The sequence below is a fragment of the Monodelphis domestica genome, chromosome 5, assembly GCF_027887165.1.
Source record: "Monodelphis domestica isolate mMonDom1 chromosome 5, mMonDom1.pri, whole genome shotgun sequence".
NCBI classification, from domain to species: domain Eukaryota; kingdom Metazoa; phylum Chordata; class Mammalia; order Didelphimorphia; family Didelphidae; genus Monodelphis; species Monodelphis domestica.
The window spans coordinates 215,082,637-215,095,944 of NC_077231.1; the positions used below are offsets into that span (position 1 = coordinate 215,082,637).

The 13,308-nt window shown below is 36.3% G+C and overlaps 1 long non-coding RNA gene across 2 annotated transcripts in view; it reads left to right on the forward strand.

The window, feature by feature from the left end:
- The window catches only part of LOC103097522 (uncharacterized), a 68,502-nt gene that overhangs the window by 11,621 nt on the left and 43,573 nt on the right, over positions 1–13,308 (forward strand). Inside the window, exon 4 of one of the 2 annotated variants that reach the window (XR_008912325.1) lies at positions 87–13,256. The exons of the other annotated variant lie outside the window; for it this stretch is intronic. This is a non-coding gene — a long non-coding RNA (uncharacterized LOC103097522). Of the gene's footprint in view, positions 1–86; positions 13,257–13,308 lie in introns of those variants that run through there. 2 annotated transcript variants of the gene reach the window in all.

Genomic DNA, 13,308 nt, shown 5'->3' on the forward strand with positions numbered 1-13,308 from the left:
AGGCAGTTCTTTTGCCATAGTTATTATTAATAAAACTTTATAAAATATAATATTTAGTCATTGTATATTAAATTTAATCTTTACAGAGGGAAACACCTAGGAATCATAACTGTAAAAGTGAACAGAATGAATTCACCCATAAAACAAAAGAGGAAAGCAGAAAGTATTAAAAGCCAGAATCCTACAATATTATGTCCACAAGAACCATATTTAAAGCAGGGAGACACACACCACAAGAAGTAAAGGTAAAGTGCTAGAATAAAATACTATAGTATAGTATTGGTCAAAGTTAAAAAAGCAAGGGTAGCAATTATGATCTGACTAGTTGTAATGGAATATTATTATGCCATAAGAAATTACAAACAAGATGATCACAAAAAGGTAAAGTGATCAGCACAATAATCAACCATGATTTCAGAATACTAAGAATGAAGTATATTACCCACATCCTAGCAGAGAGGTAATGGCCATAATATGCAGAAAGAGAAATACATTTTTATATAGAACCAATGTGGGAATTTGTTTTGCTTCTCCATGTATATTTATTACAAAGTATTGTTGTTGTTGTTGTTTTCAGTAAGAGAGAGAAGTGGAAGGACAAGAATAATAATGATAGCTAGCATTTATATAATGCCTACTATGTGCCAGTCACTATTCTAATTCCATACAAATATTATCTTATTTGAGCAAAAAATTGCTTGAGAATTGAGAAATAATTAAGAAAATAATTGCCTCATAATTAAAAAATAAAATTTAATTTAAAAAAATAGCACCTTTCCTTATTCCATCACTGACTAGTGAATATACTATCATTAACTCTGACCTGAAAAACAATCCCTTCATGAATTTGAATTAATTTCTTAGGGTCATGTTTGAAGAAGGTTGACAATCAATTCTTTAGCTCTGTTGGAGAAAAGAGGACCCAGGAGAAATGCCAAGTTTAGGAATAGAGTTGATGGCACAGACTGAAGCTAAGCCTTGTACTTTATCTCTCAGGAACTAGGGCAAGGACAGAGGGTCCAGTGGCAGGAAAACCAGTTATCTTTGTCATTCTTTTCTCTTTGTGGAGAAATTGTACTCTTCACTCTCTCTAGCTATTCTTCCAACTACAGCCTCATCAGCAGTCCCTTCCCAAATATTATCATTGACATCAGAACCTTTTCTAAGTTTAGATTTCATTCAGAGATTGTTCTCAAACCAATACCTGAAATTCTGGGGAGAAGCCAGCCTTGACCAGATATAGGGAGCAAAGTGGGGAATAACTAATTATGGGTGAGGAAGTCAATGCAGACAGAACAGGAAAAGAAATGGAATTAAAATATCTTCTCAGATAATGCCATGGAGCTTCAAAGTAACTCTGGGAGTAAAGGGAACAGAAGTTAAGAGAATACATGCTTCCTATATTGAACCTACTAAAAGGAACAAAAACAAACAAAAATCCTAATTTGGGGAGGGGGGGGAGACAATACTAAAGACCTGTCTATTATTTACTAGGAACACTTCTAGAAACCTTTCAAAGATACACACAGAACAAAAATGAAATGCTACAACAAAATTTGTCCTGTATCAAGTATATCTAAAAGAGCAGAAGTTGCCATTATGCTATCAGAAAAAAGCAAAGACAAAAACTCATACATAGATTGACAAAGAAATTAAATAGATCTAAAAGGGATCACAAGCAACAAGCCAATGTAATATTAAATTTTTATGCTCCAAATGGCAGAACATCTAAATTCATAATGGAAAAATTAACTAAATTACTAAAAACATATAGTGACACAATAATAGTAGGGAACTTTATTATTCTTTTCTCAGAGTTGAACATATCTAATAGAAACAGAAACAAAAGGGAAAATATTGGTAGAACAAATTTCTAATGTAAAATTGAAAATTGATTTTAATTCCATTTTTAAGACTTAGCCATGCTGGCATTTCTTTCAAAACTGGGTTAGTTTAAATTCCTTACCCTTGTCACTTTACCCTTCATCTACATTCGAAAGAAACTTGCCTAAAGGTCAAGCTTTTGTCTTGTAATTACCTCTACCCTTAACTCAAAATATGTTCTCATTTGAGCCTCAATTCTGTTGTCTTAGTTTGCATCTCCACCTAAGTATTATCACCTCAAGTTGACTCATTTAAGACCATTGCAGACTACACCCACATCTGAAGACTAAACCTATAACCTGAGGTTTACTCCTCTTTTCCAACTAGGATGTAATGAGGACTGAGGCGACTCAACTCACTTATTAAAGTGTCTACAAGCAATCTTACCTTTATTTTATGTCAGGCCAATTATAAGGAAGACACACTTAGATTTAGAAGACCTTGTCAGCACTCATGCAGGGTCTTTGGTCATTAAGAGAGGCCACTGACTCAATTGGTACTGGTAGTCTATCATTTTACCTTGATTTTCAGACATACCATTAGAGACTAACAACCTTGTTTATAAAACCCCTTTCCTTCAAGAAACTTTCAGACTAAACAATAGGCCATCAAGCATCCATTGAGCACCCTTCCCAAAGTCTCAGAGCTTAGCTCTGAGTGGTTTTGCTTGTGTGTATGCCTACGCGGTTGCCATAAGAGCATTGTCTTTTTTGTCCAAATTAAAGACCTGATCTTTTGTAACTGCTTTGGTGGTTCTGTGTTTTTCTAGGTTGACATATTTGGAAGTTCCACTGAGATTACAAGTTGTTACTGACTGAACCACCTGCTAAAGTGATCCTAGATGTGTGATATCCATAAGAATCTATTGAGTTCCAGTTTGGACTCAATTTGGCAAGTTGAGTGAAACTCTCAACAACAAATTCATGTATTTGAGAAACTGAACTACTCTTTAACCAGGAGTTTGTTGAACAATGGGCAATTATAGAGATATGCCTGCCCCAGCAAGTACTGAGGAAGAGATTGCTGTTGGATGTATATTCTCAATTGTAGATCAGACAACCTGTAAGTGTTGAGATAATTAACTGGCAAAAGTTACCTAATTTGACCCTAAGCACTTTTTGCCAAATTTGTATCTGTTAAGCCTGGAGGTATTCTAGGTTATTAAACCCTAATATGTTTAATCTAAGAATGGGTAACTGCTTTGGACAAATTAAATGGAGGAAAGTTCCTCATGGTATAAAATGCTATAACTTAAGGGTTTTTTTGTGGTATAATGGTTATAATTTTTTTTTAAAGCTTCTTATGGAAGCTTAAAACTGAAGTTTTGAGCTATATTTAGTCTATATTGTATTTCTTAGATGAACATTTCTCTATCATGACCTTAAATGCTTGCAGTTTAAATGTCAGCTACTAATGTTTGAAATGGTACTCACTGTTGATTCCCCAAAAGCCTGAGAATATAGAACTTGTCAACCTGGAGAAAACACAGAACCACTAAAGTAGTCAGTAAAACCCAGTCTTTAAACAGGAAAGAGATAGTGCTCAATATTTGACTGCCACAGAGTCAAATGTCTAAAAACCACAAAGAGTCCAGGGCCCTGGAAACAGTATCTCTGAGAAGGTCACCTCAGAGAGGATTCTCCAAAGAATAATAGAACACAAGGTTTTTATATACCCTTTGGAGGAATTAAGTACATTAAACATACACTGATAGGTTGTTAGCAGGCTTGGGAAAAAGGCAGCAGCCAGAGACTGGGGTGTCATGGAGTGATCTACTACAATGGATACTAAAAGGATGGTTCCTGCATAGTTGTTGGTCTTTTGGGAACAAATCTCTGATACAACAGGGAAAACTAAGACTAAAAGGATACTTAACATTTGATTATATCTACTAGTCCCACCTAAGCTAGGATTATTAAGTACTTTAAGGTCTATTGTTCAGTCTGAAATGGGTCAGTCTGGGATTTCTCTCTGAGTGTGTTCTCGGGGGACAAGGGCAAACTTGGGGTTCCCAAAAACCCAGTTGACAAACTTGTGATCCAGGTATCATTCATGACATTATATTTTATTGTTTTCCTTTAAGAAAATGAAAGGAACACTAATTATAATAATTGGTTGAATTTGTATAAGCCTCCATTTTTCCAGAGGTTTCTGATACATAAGAGGTAATCCTTTGAACTAAGAACAATCCTAGGAAGCTTTTTTTAATAAGAGGATCATTATCTCACCAGGAAGGGTTCCAGAGATTTCCTAAGATAACTGTCATCATCCTAACTTCTTGAGTTGCAAAAAGTCTGTAAAAATAGACTCGAATCCAGGACTTCAATCCCCAGAAACCCTTGTTCCACTTCCCCAGAATGCCCTCTAATATCACTGAATTCTCACCTGGGCCGAGAGCGAGATGGGGTATTTAAACTTGGTTGTGAATAAGCTTGGCCCTCTTTTTACTTTCCGCTTCAGAGCACACGCGGCTCTCCACCTAGCAGGCAAGATGTGAGTGGTGGTGTCTAGGCCTCTCTCTGGCCTAGACACGTGCTTTTCTTACTTGTATATTCTTAGGTTCTCAATCTTACCTCTAAAAATAATACTCCTTGCAGAGAGAAACTAATTTATATCTTGCCTAAGTCTCCCCTAAATTTTAATCTTTACAAGTCTCTCCAAGGAACAGACAAGAAATATTTGGGAAAATGCTTGGTGATGATTTGAGAAAAAGCTGGAAATATCTGTAGGAACTGATGCAGAGTTAAATAAGCAGAACTGGGAGAACATCATACACAGTAACAGCAATATTATATGAGGATCAACTGTGAAAACTTGGCCACTCTCAGCAATGCAATGATCTGGGATAATCCTGAAAGACATATGATGGAGAATGCTATCCACCTCCAGAGAAAGAACTGTTGGAGTCAGACAGATGTGAATCAAAGCATAATATCTTTTACATCAGTGTATTGTAACATTTAAAAGTGTGGTAGCCATAAACTGTTAGAATTAAAAGAGTGTTTTTCTTAAATTGTGACTGCAGAAATATGGTTTCAAGATATTGTCTTGAGTTAAATCAAATATAAAGTGGTCGCCAGGGAAAAATTCCCAAATATGAAATATACCCAAGTCAGCTGGGTTTTTATGGAAATTTTAATTAATACAAATTTAGGAATTAATGAAAGAGAGAGAGTAAGAGGAAACAATGAGAAAAGGGCTGGGCCAGCCCAGGCCAGCCTAGGCCCAAGCCCTAAGAGAGAGATATGTCAGTCTTTTATCAACTTGCCACAACTCACAACTCGCCACAAGATTTGTCCAAGCAAGACTCTAGTGTTCAGAAACTCACCAGTTCAGCTTTGGCCAGCTCCATCTCCAGAAAGAGTTCTCTGAGAGAGAGTCCCTTGCTCTCAGCTTCTCATCTCCTTTTAAAGAGAATTTTCTCCTTTGTCACCTCCCTTAAGTTCTCACATCTACCAATCACAGTAGATGTTTTCCAAAAGACAGACCATTCTTAATTCACACCTGAGTAGACTAAACTTTTTAGTAATTCACACCTGAAAAAACCTCTGAGTAAGTTCTCACCTCTTTGCCACTTGCAAATTTACAAGTTGCCTGACCTTCATGGGTACTTAGCACCTTCCTAAAAATAGACTTAGCTTAAGTATGAGTTAAGTACTTTTTCATTGTTCAATAAAGAGTTTACAACTTTATCTTCCCCTAAAGTATGCTTAAGTATGGGTGGAGTAGACTTCTCACATTCCTAAGTCCTTTCATTGTTTAAAGTGGGGAATAGTCTTAACCAAGTGTTCTGAAGTAGGGTCTGAGAATTTTTAAGATTCACAGTATTTATAATAAAATTCGGGGTTTTGGTCTTATAACAATGACCAATATGGTAGTGTATTTTGCATGACAGTAAAAAGAAAAAAGAAAAAGAAAATATTTGGTGACTAATGGTAAACAAACAAACAAAAAAACCCTGAGAGTTTTAATTGAATAGCCCAAGTTCCTCTTTGAGAAGCCTAAGACCAATTGAGAGATGTTTGGGGCATAGCTGATGTAAATATGATCTTTTCTTGGAGATATGGATGAGAGTGCAGTTTAAAAAAAAAAAGAACTAAATCAGAATCCCTGGGGCTCTATTATTTCAGTCATTTCCTAGGGGAGTCAAAACTCCCAGATAAGGTTACCTTCTACACCCTGAACCTGAAGAAGTCCATTTAAGACCCCTGCTCAAGGATACCCTACAGCCAAATGGAAAGGATTTCACCAAGTCTCCAGAGACTCCTAATAGGGCTAAATATCCTCTCTCTTTTTTTTTTCTCCTTTCCATTGTTCATTAGATTTCTTTCAATCCATGTCCCTGGTTCAGATAAAGAATATGACTTTGTTATTTCCCCCTGGGATTTCTAGTGGTACTTACACTGAGTGAGATCCCTTTTAAGATGGGTAATTATTATAAAAATCAAAAAGAAAAAAGCTAAAAGTTTTCACAGCTAACTAAAGCAGGAAAGGTTCAACTCAGTTATTTTTATTGTTATTGTTTAATTGTTTATTTTGTTTAGGTTTACTATAAGTTAATGTTGCAAGAGAGCTTTAAGGTTCTGGACAGGTTGCCCTTGTCAAGAATGACAGATTCCAATAGCTAGCTTAAAAAATAAAAGAGATTTATTACTTTGAATGTAAGTCAAATGGTTAAATCAAATGGGATGGCTGAGGGAGGCAGAGTGGGGTGGAATGTTGGCTCCTAGGGCCTTATATACCCTTTTGACAGGGCCTACATAACTAGAGATGGATGATGATGGCATGTTACTTGATCTCTGGAATCCAAGATGGGCCATGCGGTTATGTCCTATGCCTCAAAATCAAAAGGGGGTGAACTGTTCTGTTTAGAGAATAATCAAATATCTGGGATATAAAATAGATGCTTATCAGGAGCAGGTTGGGTGGTGCCTATCTGTGCTCATCAAGAATGAGGAGAGAGGCCAGAGAGGATCTTTTATTTAGGTCAGTCACCTTCCCTAGCACTGCAGAAATATAAGAAAAAAATGAGTCTATTATTTTAAAATTACTTTATTTTTATTTTTAAATTTAAATTTTTAAACATTTTTTAAATATTTAATTTTTTATTTTAAAATTGAGTTGAAACTTCTCACTTCTCCTTGTGGAGAATGAGTTACCAATTCAACATCCTTATTTCCCCCTTCTGGAGAATGAGATTATCAGTATCTAAAAGCAACATGACTTAAAAGGCTTATAGTACTTTCTAAGTGGGGCCACTAAAGAATATACATATTTTATTTTAATTTAATTTAATTTTATTTGGTCATTTTCAAACATTATTCGTTGGAAACAAAGATCATTTTCTTCCCCCCCCCCCCCTCCCACCACCCCTCCAATAGCCAATGTGCGATTCCACTGGGTATCACATGTGTCCTTGATTCGAACCCATTTCCATGTTGTTGGTATTTGCATTAGGGTGTTCATTTAGAGTCTCTCTTCATATCCCCTCAACCCCTGTAGTCAAGCAGTTGCTTTTCCTCGGTGTTTTTACTCCCATAGTTTGTCCTCTGCTTGTGGATAGTGTTTTTTTCTCCTAGATCCCTGCAGATTGTTCAGGGACATTGCATTGACACTAATGGAGAAGTCCATTACGTTCGATTGTACCACAGTGTATTAGTCTCTGTGTACAATGTTCTCCTGGTTCTGCTCCTTTCACTCTGCATCACTTCCTGGAGGTTGTTCCAGTCTCCATGGAATTCCTCTACTTTATTATTCCTTTTAGCACAATAGTATTCCATCACCAACATATACCACAATTTGTTCAGCCATTCCCCAATTGAAGGGCATCCCCTCATTTTCCAATTTTTGGCCACCACAAAGAGCGCAGCTATGAATATTCTGGTACAAGTCTTTTTCCTTATTATCTCTTTGGGGTACAAAGCCAAGTGCTATGACTGGATCAAAGGGCAGACAGTCTTTTATCGCCCTTTGGGCATAGTTCCAAATTGCCCTCCAGAATGGTTGGATCAATTCACAATTCCACCAGCAATGAATTAATGTCCCTACTTTGCCACATCCCCTCCAGCATTCATTACTTTCCATAGCTGTCATGTTAGCCAATCTGCTAGGTGTGAGGGGATACCTCAGAGTTGTTTTGATTTGCATCTCTCTGATTATAAGAGATTTAGAACACTTTTTCATGTGGTTATCAATAGTTTTGATTTCTTTATCTGAAAACTGCCTATTCATGTCCCTTGCCCATTTATCAATTGAGAATGGCTTGATTTTTTATACAATTGATTTAGCTCTTTGTAAATTTGAGTAATTAAACCTTTGTCAGAGGTTTTTATGAAGATTGTTTCCCAATTTGTTGCTTCCCTTCTGATTTTAGTTACATTGGTTTCGTTTGTACAAAACCTTTTTAATTTGATGTAGTCAAAATTATTTATTTTACATTTTGAGACTCTTTCTAAGTCTTGCTTGGTTTTAAAATCTTTCCCTTCCTAAAGGTCTGACATGTATACTATTCTGTGTTCACCTAATTTACTTATAGTTTCCTTCTTTATGTTCAAGTCATTCACCCATTCTGAATTTATCTTGGTGTAAGGTGTGAGGTGTTGATCCAAACCTAATCTCTCCCACACTATCTTCCAATTTTTCCAGCAGTTTTTATCAAATAATGGATTTTTGTCCCAAAAGCTGGGGTCTTTGGGTTTGTCATAAACTGTCTTGCTGAGATCATTTACGCCAAGTCTATTCCACTGATCCTCCTTTCTGTCTCTTAGCCAGTACCAAATTGTTTTGATAACAACTGCTTTACAGGATAGTTTGAGATCTAGGACTGAAAGTTCGCCTTCCTTTGCATATTTTTTCATGATTTCCCTGGATATCCTTGATCTTTTGTTCTTCCAAATGAACTTAGTTATGGTTTTTTCTAATTCAGTAAAGAAGTTTTTTGGTAGTTCAATGGGTATGGCACTAAATAAGTAAATTAATTTGGGTAGGATTATCATTTTTTATTATGTTAGCTCTTCCCACCCATGAGCAATCAATGTTTTTTCAATTGTTTAGATCTAGTTTTAACTGTGTGGAGAGTGTTTTGTAGTTGTGTTCATATAGAACAGCGGTTCTCAACCTCTCAATTTGTAGCAATGAGAATACATAATGCATATCAGGTATTTACATTCTGAATCATAACTGTAGCAAAATTACAGTTTTGAAGTAGCCACCAAAATAATTTTTTGGTTTGGGGTCACTGCAACATGAGAAACTGTATTGCGGGGTCACAGTATTAGAAAGGTTGAGAACCACTGATATAGAATATACATATTTTACAGAACTCTAATGCACTTTACCAAAAACTAACCATGTATTGGGCACAAAGAAAGTGCAAGTAAAGATAAAATGGCAGAAATACTAAATATATGGTTTATAGACCACAATTCAATTAAAATAGTAATCAAATCAAAGAGCTTGAACAAAAAAACAGACTTAAATGTTGACAATAATGAAATCCTAAATAACGAGTGGATCAAAAAACAAATCATAACAACAGATGTTAATAATAATGAAACAATATCAAAATTTCTAGAATGCAGCTAACACAATCCTCAAAGGAAAAATGATTCCCTAAAATCACGCATTAGCCAAATAGAAAATTAGGGAAATAATGAACTGAATATGCATTTTTAAATGTTAGAAACCCAACAAATAATCTCAAATTTAGCAGAAAATTGAAAATTAGAGAAATAATAAAAGTCAAACCCACTGAGACAATATATGTATACAGATACATATTTATCACATCCACATATAGGTTACCATTTCATATCCATATAGATAGTTATAGACATATGACACACTTAATAAAATATAAGCTTGCTATTCAGGAACTCTTTTTTGTGGGGGAGGGAGGAGGTTCTGAATACCTCCACAAATCCTTCTGCATTGTAGGTGCTTAATTCAGTTTTACTGAACTGAACTGAGTGAACTAATGAGATGTCAATCACTCACAGCCTGTCTCTTAGTTGTCTATCTACAGTTAAAACATATGGAGAATGGAACTATGTCCAAGACTTTTCAACATATAAAACTTCTTTATTCAATCAGATGAAAATTGAATAGATCTCCACAATAGGGCTCACTCCTGTGTAATTAGCCCTCCTTTCTTTAGGGGCATAGTAGAATTCAAATGCTACAAAAGTAAGGGGGCATGCAGGTGGTTGAGGGTTAACAGTCACCATCATTTTTCAGCCAATATGCTTTTCAAAGGAAATATGTAGTCATATAGTCATTAGTCAGGTTGCATGTATTAAAAGCAGCAAAAGACACTACAGAAAATCAGAACCTTTATCTAGGGAAATGGAATCTAGATTTGCTAATGACCTTTTAGTTCCTTTAGCACCAAGGTGGGGAGAATAACTGCTTAAAATACGGCTTTCCTTTATGAGGTTAGCTGCACTGCATAGTGATTGGAGTCTCTGTCAATCACCTTCAGCCCTACTCTCAACCCAACAGAATTTGTCTTAGAAGTTGATCTAAGTATCTCTTTTGTGAAGCTTACCCAGATAAACTGGGAAATAGCTAAATTCCCTATTTAAAAAACAGATGCTGAGAAAACATCAATTAATCAATCCATCTACAAATATTTAAGTACCAGGAACTGTGTTGGGAGCTAGCCAAAGACAAGAGTAAAAAAACTTCTTGTCCTTGAAGAGCTTATAATCTATTAAGGAAATAACATATACATTTATCACTATACCCCAAATAGTTACCACATAATTTGTGTGTGTGTTGAGGAAGGAGGAAGTTGGGAAGGATCAGGAAAGGCTTCGAGTAGAAAATAAAAAGGGGCTTGATTTATAGGAAGCCAAGGATTCTAAGAATTTTCAGGTTTAATTAAAAACAAGATTTCTAAACAGTTTGTTGGCTTCTTTCTTTGCTTAACTCTTACAACTGGGAAAGATTTTATTTAATTTAATAAAAATCTATGTGCAAAGCATTCATGCATTAGTTGCTGGGAGGTTCAAATTAAAAAAATTAACGGGCTCTGCCCTGAAGAAGCTTATACTTTATTGGAGGGTAACATCATGTCCTTAAGTAAATAAAAGCAAAGTACATACCAGATAATTTCAAGAGGAGGACACTTTCTGACTGAAAGATGATGATGGACTCCAGATGAAAAATGAGATATTTTTGGATGCAACCTATATGGGAATTTGTTTTGTTTGATTTGTCATATAGTACTAGTTACAAGGTTGGTTTTTTCCCTTTCTCACATGGGACAGGAGACAAGGCAGAGAGAATATAAATGCTTCTGAATTAAAAAGAATAATACATTTAAAAGAAGTTTCAAGAGAGTTCATTAGGGAAATCAGTAAAAACGTCTAAGAGGAAATTTACCTGAATTGTGTTTTGAAGGAAGCTAGGAATTCTAGAGGTCAGAGATGGTGAGGGGGAGGGGAGTCTGGACCCATGATGGTGAACCTATGGCACGTATGCCAAAGATAGCATGCAGACACCTCTCTGTGGGCACCTGTGCCTGGTCCTGGCTCTGCCCCTGCCCCTTCCCCCTGTGACCACAAAAATGTGGGTTCAAGACTGTGAATTGCCAAAACTGTAAAAATAATTTTAGTGGCTTGATTTTATATCAAAAATAAGTGGTTGCCATGGGAAAAATTCCCAAATATGAAATACCCAAGTCAACTGGGTTTTATGGAGATTTTAATTAATACTAATGAAGGAATTAAGGGAAGGGAGAGAGACAGAGTACAAGGAAATAGTAGGGAAAGGCCTAGGGCCTAGGCCTTTTCTTTAAGAGAGAAAACTAAGTCAGTCTTTTATCCACTCACCACAAGATTTTGTCCCAAGAAAAACTCCAACTAAGTTCAGAGGCCCAGTTACTCCAACTAGTCTGAGATCCAAATTCCTCTAAGTTGAGAGAGCCAGCTCCTTTTAAAGAGAAATTTCTCTTATGTCACCTCCCCTAAATTTTCACATCTACCAATCACAGTAGACGTTTTCCACAGGACTGACCATTCTTAATTCACATCTTCTTTTGTTAATCACCTTCCCTGAGTAGACTAAAACTTCACACCTCTTGCTAAGCTTGCCCTTTGTAAGTTGCTTGACCTTTTAGTGATTAATTTAACCTTTATAGGTACTTAGCACCCTTTTGTATTAGATCTAAAAATAGACCTAGCTTAAGGTTTTGGCCTCACTATAAATATGAGTTAGGGACTTTTTCATTGTTCAGTAAGGAGTTTTACAACTTTATCTTCCCCTAAAGTATGCCTAAGTATGGGTGGAGTAATGTTAAAATTCCCAATACATTCCTGATCAAGTACCTCCATTGTTTAAATGGGGAATAGCCTTAACCAAATGTTCCAAGGTAGAGTCTGTGCAGTTTTAAGATTCATACCCCTGAATGTAGGGGTAGGAGTACTGTATCTCTGAGCAACCTCCCCACCAAGGCTTCTCCCAACTTCCCCACCAGACTTGGGCTGTTGCTCCCTTGCTCTTCCTGCTCCCTGGGGCGCCTGGATGCAGGGGCTTAGGTCCCCATGGCCACAGGTAGCAGCTTTCCCCTCTTTCCCCCACATAAGCCAGCTGGGACCCTATGCCCCAATATAGCAGGGCAAGCATGACATGAAATCTGGGAGTGTGGGACACGGGCATGGGGTCCCTAAAAGGTTCCAAAAGGTTCATCATCACTGGTCTAGACCCACTTTCACAAGAGACAAGAGTTGGAATGTTGTCTAGGGAACTAGTTTCATTGGAGAAAGAAATTTCAGGAAGAACAGTAGCAGGAGACAAAAGGGCAAAGGAACAAATGTTGGAGAGCATGTGGCAAAATTGGGACACTAATACACTGCTAATAGAATTGTGAATTAATACAACCATTCTGGAGGGCAATTTGGAACTATGCCCAAAGGGCTTTAAAAGACTGCCTTCCCTTTGATCCAGCAATACCACTGCTGGGTTTGTACCCCAAAGAGATAATAAGGGAAAAGACTTGTACAAAACTATTTATAGCCAGACTTTTTTTTTTATTGGAAAGAACTACACAAGATCATGAACAATGAAATGAGTAGAGAACCACGAGGACATTATATACAGCCTCAGAATCAATCCTGGAAGAATAAACTGAATGTTACCTCCAGAAAGTGAAAAGAAAGGTGACTTCTGAAATAGTAAATTAATAAATATTTTATAAAACATTTTTTAAAGTAAATTTTTAAAAAGGTAATAGGAGTTAGGCCTAAATAGGCATGTGGGAGCTAGGATATAGAGGATTTTAAATACTAGGCTGAACATTTTGAATCCTAGAGGGAATATGAAGTCACTGAAAATTCTTGGTTTTGTTTTTCTGTTGAAGATTTTTGAACTGAAGGGTGAGACTAATTTATGATGAAAAGAAATCATAAAGTAAAATTATTGACC